This window comes from Malaclemys terrapin, chromosome 1 (assembly GCF_027887155.1).
Source record: "Malaclemys terrapin pileata isolate rMalTer1 chromosome 1, rMalTer1.hap1, whole genome shotgun sequence".
Lineage (NCBI taxonomy): Eukaryota > Metazoa > Chordata > Testudines > Emydidae > Malaclemys > Malaclemys terrapin.
In genome coordinates this window covers 229,174,427-229,182,689 of record NC_071505.1, presented here as the reverse complement: position 1 = coordinate 229,182,689, position 8,263 = coordinate 229,174,427, and the positions used below count along the sequence as shown (strand labels likewise).

At 42.0% G+C, this 8,263-nt stretch overlaps 1 protein-coding gene across 2 annotated transcripts in view; it reads left to right on the top strand.

Annotated features, from left to right (window-relative positions):
* Nucleotides 1–7,548: 7,548 nt before the first annotated feature.
* LOC128830654 (granulocyte-macrophage colony-stimulating factor receptor subunit alpha-like) overlaps nt 7,549–8,263 on the top strand; it is a 33,394-nt gene continuing 32,679 nt past the window's right edge. For both annotated transcript variants that reach the window (XM_054016523.1, XM_054016524.1), the window contains exon 1: nt 7,549–7,593. The gene's annotated coding sequence lies outside the window, so the exon portion shown is untranslated. The remainder of the gene's footprint in view (nt 7,594–8,263) is intronic.

The following is an 8,263-nucleotide window of genomic DNA, read 5'->3' as shown; positions in this document are numbered from 1 at the left end:
AGAGCTGATGTAAACTTGTAATATTAGCCTGGAAACAAGCTATCAAAATCATAATGGCAGCATTTTACACCCATTCTGCCTTTACCTTGCACAGGTGGAAATGATTACACCAGGTGCAAGGCTGCGGAGAATGAGGCTTATTGACACTTTTTTTCAGGGAAGGGCATTTGTGTGTGTTACATGTTAGAGATACAGCTCTGAGTTTTGCAACTAGGGAGTGTTGAGCTCTTTTGCTTTAGCAGTCGTAGCGCTATGCAATAGCTTTTTAAATAAAGAAGCAAGACATGAAAAATAGGAAGTGAAATTGTAAAATCACCAAAATTGAGGTTTTCATGATTCACTATGAATTTTTGGAAATGGTCCAACTGCATGAATAATTCTGTGAAATGTCACAGCACTGGCTTGGAAAGGGGTTGAGTATTCAGCCTTAACTTCTGGAACTGCCTGACTTGAGGATTCTTGATTTCTCAACCTGGCTACTGAATTAATGCTGCAGTTTTTTTGCTTGAGTTATACCATAAATAGAACAAACTAAAGGCACAGCCTTGAGCTGGAGAAGGGTCTGAACCGAAGGCCTGGACCTGAAATGTCCTTCCAGGCCTAACACTTGGAGGAGTTTCAGAATCTGAATCGAGCGGCCAGGTCCTATCTCTATAATGGGCCAAACCAAAATGTTGCCTGTAAATATCCCTGGAATTGTGGGGTAGGCTGTTGACAATTTGGATCTGAATTTTGCAGCTCTGTTCACGTATAACCCACAAGAGGGTGATCATCTGAAAAGTTGCATTAGTAGAACACCTAGAGTTGTAAAAAGCATGGTGCTTTGGTGGTTGTTACTGTTTTTTTTTTAATTTCAGGTGACCATTTTTGCTATTTAATTTGGGGCAATTTTGTATTCCTAGAATGTCTGTTTTCCACACCATTTTGTGAAATTGTGAGCAAATTTTGGGAATGCATTCTTCCTTTTTTAAAATAAAACCCACATAACTCAATTCATTTCATAATATTTGAGCCATATTTGTAGCTATATTTCTCAGTCAGGTATTTTGATTCCTGCTGTTCTGTAAGGTGATGATCACTCAGGCCCAAATCCTCAAAGATATTTAGGCCACCATATTCCTGATGTGGGCATAAGGCCATATCTACACTACAAAATTATGTCAACCTAACTTACGTTGGCATACAGTCACGGCAGTTATTAAATCACTTGTGAATGTGCACACTTGTCTCCTTGTGTCAGCGGTGCATGTCCTCACCAGGAGCACTTGTATCTATTGTGTTGTCAGTGTGGGGAATTGTGGGATGGCTCCTGAAAGCCAGTAACAGTTGACATAAGCAACGCAGTGTCTACACTGACACTGCGTCAATCTGATTACATTGACCGTGACTCTATGCTGCTGAGGGAGGTGGTGTTACTAAATTGCCATAGAGCGGCAGTTATGTTGGCGGGGTCAAATTTAAGTGAAGAAACTTCCACAGCTAGGTCAATGCAAAGCAGTTTACGTTGACCTAAATCTGTAGTGTAGAGAAGGCCTAAGTTACGTCTTTCTTTTTCATAAAGCAGCTTAGGCCCTTATTTGCACACAATCAGTTGCTCTGACACGTAGTGGGGGTGGATCCACAGTTTCCTTTTTCTGGGTCTTTTTTCTGGGTTTAAATGAGTCAGACTACATTTTAACCACTTCCTATTTTGTTTTACATGAAAAGTATGGTGAAACAGATATGTGGGTTCACAAAGAAGAAAAGATACTGATTGTTCCCCAATTAATATATATTTTTACTTCGGAAGAACAGCATACCTGTGTTAGTACATAGCAATACCTTACCACAGAGGCAGATGAACTAGGCACTGTGCCAACACATGGGAAGATCTGGTCCCTGCTCTAAAGAGCTTACAATTCTGTGTCAACAGACACATACAAAATGATACTTCTTGCTAACCATGAGTATTATTAATATTATTATTATTATTATAGTTCAACTAATCACAAAGAGGTCTCCAAGTGTCAAGTGAATATGTAGTAAAACATGTCACCAGTAATTGTCAGAACTTCAGATTTATCAGTCTGAACAAACATAAACTAACTCATGGGAGAAAAGAAGTCATCCAGCCACAGTATTTTTTGTGGTGTTAGGTAAGTATCTATGTTTTTATCCATGTCACAATCTTTACAATGGTGGTTAAGCAATAACTTTCTATTCTATATAGTGTGACAAAGTTCCTCCTCTATCTTGGAGGGTCCTGCACTTATCGACAGATTTTCTTTCCTCAGAGATTCACCATGTGGGTTGGGGAACAGCCCAGAGACCTTCCCCTCTGGAAGAACCCACAGTCCAGGTCAATTGGGAGGTTTGGGGGGAACCCAGGCCCGCCCTCTGCTCCGGGTTCCAGCCCAGGGCCCTGTGGACTGCAGCTGTCTATAGTGCCTCCTGTAACAGCTGCATGACAGCTACAACTCCCTGGGCTACTTCCCCATGACCGCCTCCAAACACCTTCCTTATTCTCACCACAGGACCTTCCTCCTGGTGTCTGATAACGCTTGTGCTCCAGCAGCACACCCTCTCACTCTCAGCTCCTTGCACCTCTGACTCTCAGCACCTTACACTCACACCACAAACTGAAGTGAGCTCCTTTTTAAAGCCCAGGTGCCCTGATTAGCCTGCCTTAATTGATTCTAGTAGCTTCTTCTTAATTGACTGCAGGTGTCCTAATTAGCCTGCCTGGCTTAATTGGTTCTAGCAGGTTCCTGATTACTCTAGTGCAGCCCCTGCTCTGGTCACTCAGGGAACAGAAAACTACTCATCCAGTGACCAGTATATTTGCCCTCTACCAGACTCCTGTACCCCACTGGTTTGGGTCTGTCACAATTGGTTTTTACACTGCGCTCACCACCATGGTATCTGAGCATCTTCCAGTAGTACATTAACCAACATGTCTAAAATCTGTCATGCTTTGTTTGTTCTCTCATCCTCTTCCCATGGGGAGAAGCATATGCAGTGAAGTGTCTCAATTTAGGTCTATTGAGGGTGTTTTTGTTTTAAATCCACATGATGCTATTTATTTATGTTAGAGAAGGTAAAGTCAAAGAAATGCACCTTCCACTTGGTATGGAAGATGGTGAGATTGGTGATTATCGTTATTTCTTAGGGAAGTTCATTCCAAAGCCTTGGACTGATCCGCAAGAAATTTCTGTGTCCTGCACAGATGAGCTTTACCTTGTGGTAGAAAGTCCCATTGGAACAGAGGTGCACAGTTGTCAGCCACAGTCTTCATCCTGAAGCCTTTTAGATACCCTGGCCCCAGATCATAAAATGCCTTAAAGATAAGGATCAAGACCTTCAACTTGATTCAAAATTCTATGGGAAGCCAGTGTAGAGACTGGAGGACAGGTTTGATGTGCTGGTGGTATCCTGTGTTGCTGAGAAGATGCACTGCAGCATTCTAGTTGAAGTTTCCTAAGCACTGGTGGCTTCATGCTCAGGTATATTATATTGCTTTAATCTAGATAAGAGGTGACAAAGGTATGAATAACTGAAGCCAGGTCATCATCCATCAGGAGAGTCTGCCAGCCCTTTGAAGATGGTAGAAAGCATTACTTGCAGATGCTGCTTAGTGCCAGCAAGGGATCCAAGAGTACTAAACTACAGACTGAATTGACCAAAGAGATTGCATCGTAGTTTCAAACTCTTCAAAATTCTTTCCTATGCTCACCAACAGCATCACCTCTGTTTTGCTCAGGTCCAGCTTCAGCCAGCTGTTCTTCACCCACGAGCTGATCTTGTCCAAGCGATGAGCCATTGTGGGTGGTAGTGGTGTGGTCAGATATAGTGAAGGATAGGTAGAGCTGTGTGTCATCTGCATAATGCTGGGAGTTGAGTCCATGTTGTCTGATCAGTTCAACTAGTGGCTGGATGTACATGTTGAAAATCACGAGGAGGAGATTTGATCCTTGTGGAATTCTGGAATTTAGAGCGCCTGTTGATGTTGTACAGTTTCCCATCACTATTCATTGGGTGCATCTCCCCAGGAAGGACTCAAACCATTTTTGTGCATTACTCTGCGCCCCTGCCATTTCTCTCAGGTGGGACAGCAGTATCTCAATCAACAGTGCTGAATGCTGCACAGAAGTTCAGGGCAATGAGAATGGATGTCTGTCCTCTATCCACTGACAACAGAAGATCACACATCAATGCCACTAAAGTGATTTCAGTTCCATATTCTTCCCTGAATCCAGATTGTACCAGGTCTAAAATGTTAGTTTCAATTAGATGAGTTTGTAGTTGGCCTTTGGCTAGCTTCTCCATGAACTTCTCAGGAAGAGGAGGTTTGATACTGGGCAGTATTTGGCTAGAACTGATGCATCCAGGATGGTTTTTTTCAGTGTTGGTTAGACTATTGCATGTTTGAAGGAGAAAGGGAATATTCCTTTTGTAAATGATACATTATCTATTTCCATCAGGAGTAGCACCAGTTTTTCATGACTGTCTTTCACAAGCCAGGAAGGGCATGGGTCAGGTTCACAAGTCTTGGGTGAAGACTCCTCTAGGGTGTCCAGAACTTCTTGATGAGTGAATGTACTGAATTCTGGGAAGGTAGGTGGGCTGTGGTTGGCGGGTACAGGCAGAGTGGATCCATGCTGTTTGAGAAGGCTTCCCAAATGTGCGTAATCTTTTCAGCAAAGAGGGATAATAGTTCTTCACAGCACTTGTGCTCAGTTTTGATGCAGGTTGTAGGTATACAGGATTGATGAAGAGGTTTACCACCCTGAGTTTCATCCAGTTTGATTCACACTTTTTTTTCCCTGCCATCAACACTTAAGTTTCCACCCCTCTCTTCATACAGTGCAAGGTGTCAGAAAACCCAGGAGATCTGTGTGGGCAATGAAGAGGAAAGGACCATTTGGGAACCAGTGCATCGGTGGCCGAGGTCAGTGAAGAATGGTAATGATTCACCAGGTCTTCTACTCCTTGTCCTGCAGATGGAGTGCTGCTGTCTTCTAGCAGGCTTTGGAATTTGTCAGAGTCCATGAGCCTTTGAAGTTGAATCAGGATCATTTGTCTTTCTTGTTCCTGGGGAGCTGGATGGTCTCTGACAACTGCCTTAATGAGGTAGTCATCTATCAAAGACAGTGGCTGGATTGTGATGTCTATGATCTTGACGTTTAGGCTGAAGATCAGGTCCAAAATGTGGCTAGCTGTGTGGGTTGGACCAGGGGTGACCCATGAAAATCCTAGGGAGGCAAGTGACAAGATGAATTTTTGGGGCTTTTGCATCTGTGGCCTTGTTGCTATGTATGTTGATATCTCCCAGGATGACAAGTCTGGGTATTTCACCACCATCGCCAACAAGGTATCAGTGAGCTCCTTAATGAATCGTTTAGTCTGTGATGGTCTGTAAATGAGTATAAAATCAGATTACTTTGGTTCTGGCTTCTACTGTCAGATGAATGAATTCAAATGAAGTTGCCTTACCTGAACCACCTCTCTTGCATTTAATGTGTGCAGACAAGATGAATGCAGTTCCATCTGCCTTCTTGTCATCTCTGGGTCTGTGATGTACCGAGTATCCTGGAGGGACACGGTGGGCTAGCACAGGGCTTGCGGTGTCATCCAGCCAGGCCTTGGTGATCCAGGTATATTGGGTGCTTAATTGCCGATGAAGTCATGTATTGTTTATTATTAGCAGCAGATCTTGCATTGTTCAATCTCAGCTTTCATTTGTGTTGCTTTGTGCTATCTGCTTCTGACCTGTGCCTAGACAGAGGTCCTGTGCAGTGTACAGGTATAAGATGTCTGGAAACCGGTTTCTTATATCTGCTTTTCTATTTCTTTGGACAGTTTCTCCCACTTTGAACTGTGACAGGTGATGAAGTGGACAGTGCCATGGGATGATCCGAGTGGAGGAAAAGGTGTCTGGTTTGCCAGATGCCATGGGAAAGGCAGGTCTGTTGGATACCTTTTGGGAGCTATAACCTGGTAAATCCTGGAAACAGGGAAAGTTGAAGCAGTGTGCTCCTGGGGTACAGTTGTACTGGAAGCATGGTGGCATAACAGCAATGGAAATACACCTCTACCTCGATATAATGCTGTCCTTGGGAGCCAAAAAATCTTACTGCATTATAGGTGAAGCCATGTTATATCAAACTTGCTTTGCTCCGCCAGAGTGCACAGCCTCACTCCCCCGGAGCGCTGCTTTACCACGTTATATCCAAATTCGTGTTAAAACGAGTAGCGTTATATCGAGGTAGAGGTGTAGTAATAATAGTGACTGTTGCTAACTTTCCACTACATCTCAACTCTGAGATTCTGGAAGACAGTCTCGTTACTTTGTATTTGAAACCAAGATCTTTTGTGGCTTTCTGCTGCAGTGTCATGTGAAAGCTGGTCTACACACAAACTTGCACTGAAATAACTGTCACTTTTAATTCACACCATTTGTTATTTCAGTGAAAGTCAGAATAAAAGTGCTCTAGACTGACAAGCAAAATCAAAATCAGACACTTTTATTCCAAATTTTCACACAGACTTGCACCAAAATAATAAAAGCTGTGAACTAAACCTGATTTAGTGATTTAGGTGCAGATTTGTGTGTAGATAAGCCCCCAGGATATACTTGTAGCCCTGTGGCTAGGCTGGTTTCAGAGTAGCAGCCGTGTTAGTCTGTATCCGCAAAAAGAACAGGAGTACTTGTGGCACCTTAGAGACTAACAAATTTATTAGAGCATAAGCTTATAAATAAATAAATATGTTTGTTAGTCTCTAAAGTGCCACAAGTACTCCTGTTCTTTTTGATGTTAGGCTGTAGCTCAAGTGGTAATAGCTTGTACTGTGGTACTGAAAAATTAGGGTTCAGCCCTCATGATAATTTATGAGGGGATGGTCGGTACATAATATAATTTGATATTTTCTTATTTCCTATTAAAACAAAAAAGACCTAGGAAGTTACATTAAAATACATTACAAATGTTATTTAGGTTGGCCAGTCAACTACTTAGGAAATGCAAGATTTATGATTGCCTGTGCAACCTGTTTCTGCTCCCTTGTGTGTATGCATTATAATACAGTCTTTTAATTACATGATCATATGCTACTTTTTTCCACAGAACCTCTGCCTTATTCAGGGCACAGAACTGACACACAGGGAGGGGTCAAGTGCCTGATTTTTCAACCTAAATAATCTTTTAAGGTGTGTGTGGGGGGAGAAGAGAGGGGTTATTCTATGCATATATAGGAGCAGATTCTGATTTCGGTTATGCTGGTGTAAAGCCAGAGTAAATCCATTCTGGAGTTACTCCAGATTTACACCAATATAAGTGAGATCAGAATCTGGTTCATAGTCTGTAAAGGACTCAGGATGAGATGATGTGAGGAGGAGAAGGAAAGAGGGGGAGAAAGAATCTTACTTCTGCAGCTACCATGATGAAGTTGGCTCAGTGAATAATATCCGGCAGGCTCCTCGCCAGTGTTGTTGTGGCTGAAAGTGAGGAATTGAGACCCTGAAGAAGAGGAAACATCTGCTTGAATTTGTATAGAGGGAAAAGTTGCTGTTGAGAATCCAACTGTAGGAGATCCAAGCAGCCAAAAGCACTGCAGGTTTGTGGAGATTGGTCTGTTTGTATTTTCTCCTACCATTAGATATAATATGCAAAGTAGATATGTGAGTTACCTGTAAATATATGTTTTTTTTTACTGCAGTAATAGCCCCCAGGAAATTAAAGACTAAAAACCATATACAAACAAAATTAAGGTTGAGGAGATTTAAAAGTGACAAAAGCAGAGAAATGCAGAGATATGGTATAGATTGTAAGCTCTTTGCGGCAGTGATGGTATTATTGTTATTATATGTGTGTACAGCACCTGGCATAATAGGGCCTTGACTCCTGATTGAGGCCTATATGTGCTATAATAATAAAATAATAGTAATAATTAATAACAAATAGGCTGTCCTCAACTCATTAATTGTGCCTTGTATTTTGATTTGATATGCTAATAGTAATAAATACTAATATATGTTTCACAGTTCAGTGTAGAGAAGGATGTATGTTAAACTGAGGTGCCTTGATCCCATTACACACAATTATACTGCTGTGTTTGCATTGGTCCTGTCTGATAAGATACTTATTGGAACAGAAAGCTCTTTCAGTGAGAAGAACTTACAGGCAAACTATTGTTTGTGGAAGCGGGCTTATTTGTAGGACATATATTTTCTATATGTACGTTTATATCCAATGGTAGACCCAAAGGCACAAATGGACCGGCTGAA